This window comes from Corvus kubaryi, unplaced genomic scaffold, assembly GCF_017639235.1.
Source record: "Corvus kubaryi isolate FWS band 111438036 unplaced genomic scaffold, C.kubaryi_AGA036_p1.0 121, whole genome shotgun sequence".
NCBI lineage: Eukaryota > Metazoa > Chordata > Aves > Passeriformes > Corvidae > Corvus > Corvus kubaryi.
Window position 1 is genome coordinate 41,048 of NW_024580656.1, and position 1,679 is coordinate 42,726.

Sequence of the window (1,679 nt, forward strand, 5' to 3'; positions counted from 1 at the left end):
CCATCCCCATGGATCCATCACCATCCCCACTGATCTGTGCCATCCCCATGGATCCACAACCCTCCCTACGGATCCATCACCATCCACATGGATCTCTGCCATCCCCATGGATCCACAACCCTCCCTATGGATCCACAACCATCCCCATGGATCCACGACCATCCCCATGGATCCATCACCATCCCCACAGATCTGTGCCATCCCTGTGGATCCACAACCATCCCCATGGATCCACAACCATCCCCATGGATCTCTGCCATCCCCATGGATCCACAACCATCCCTATGGATCCATCACCATCCCCACTGATCTCTGCCATCCCCGTGGATCCACAGCATCCCCACAGATCCATAACTACCCCCACGGATCCACACCATCCCCACGCATCCACGACAATCCCCTGGGATCTATGACCGTATCCATGGATCCCTGCCATCCCCACAGATCCATGACCATCCCCACGGGGCCGTGCCCTCCGCCAGGCCCTCGGTGCCCGCGGCAGCCCCACCCCCGCCCCCCCCCCCCGCCCCCCTTCCCCCGCCGGCTCCCGGAGCCCACGCGGCTCCCGCGCCCGGGGAGCAGCGATGGTTTCCATGGCAACGGGCGTGATGACGCACACGCCGCGCTCCCGCCCCCTCCCCACGGGCACGGGCGGGGGGCGCCCGGCGGGGACGGCGGCGCGCGGGAACGGGCGTCCCACGCGTGTCACACACGTCACACGCATGCACACACGCGCACACACACGCGCACACACGCACCGCGCGTGCACGCGGCCCCGCACACACGGGCGCGTGCACACGCGTCACGGCTGTCCCGCACGCGCGTCACACGCACACGTCACACGTGTCACACACCTTTGCGCACACGCGTGTCTGCGGCCAGCCCGCAGAGCCGTGAGTGTGCCCACGGCCCCGTGTGCGCGCACATCACACGCACCGCACGCGCACCGCATCGCGCTCACACCACACCCGTGCACCCCACCCCTCCTCGCCCCCCTTCCCGTGCCCCTCGCGACCCCCGCCCCCCGTGGCCTCCCGCCCCGGCCGGGGGCGGCTCCGGGGGACGCGGGAGCGTTTCTCGTCTCTTTATTGAAGGAAGACTATTTCTAGAATAAAGGCTACATCGTCACGTCACCTTGTCCCCTGGGCGCTCGGGTCCTCGTGTAAAAAGCCGGGAGGGGGTGCGGGGAGCTGGGGGGGCTCGGCCTGCCCGGGGACACCCCCTCGGGGACACCCCGGTGGCGGCGGGGGAAGGAGCGGGGCCGGAGCGAGGGGACAAACCTCGAGGGGACGAGGGGCTGGTGACAGCGCGGGGACCCCGCTCCGGCCAGGGGGGAACAAGCGGGGCTGCGCCAGAGCTGGAGGGTGTCGGGGGGGTCCCGAGGGTGTGGGGCCAGGCCACCCGGCATGGGGGACTCTGAGGACGGGGTGGCACCGGCCGCCAGCGGGGCACCGCGGCAGCGCCCGGCACGGCGGCATCGGACGCGTCCTGCGTGGGGAGGGGGCAGCGGGGGGCGCGGGGGCCCGGCTGGCTGTGGGGCCGGGGGTCTCCCGCCGGAGCTCACCAGGATTGTGCTGGGTCAGGACCTCCCGCGGACCCGATGCTTTGTGCTTGGGCTGGCGGCTCCGGCTGCGGCACCGGAACGGGGCTGGGGGGGTCACGGGGGGGCCCGCGGCGCC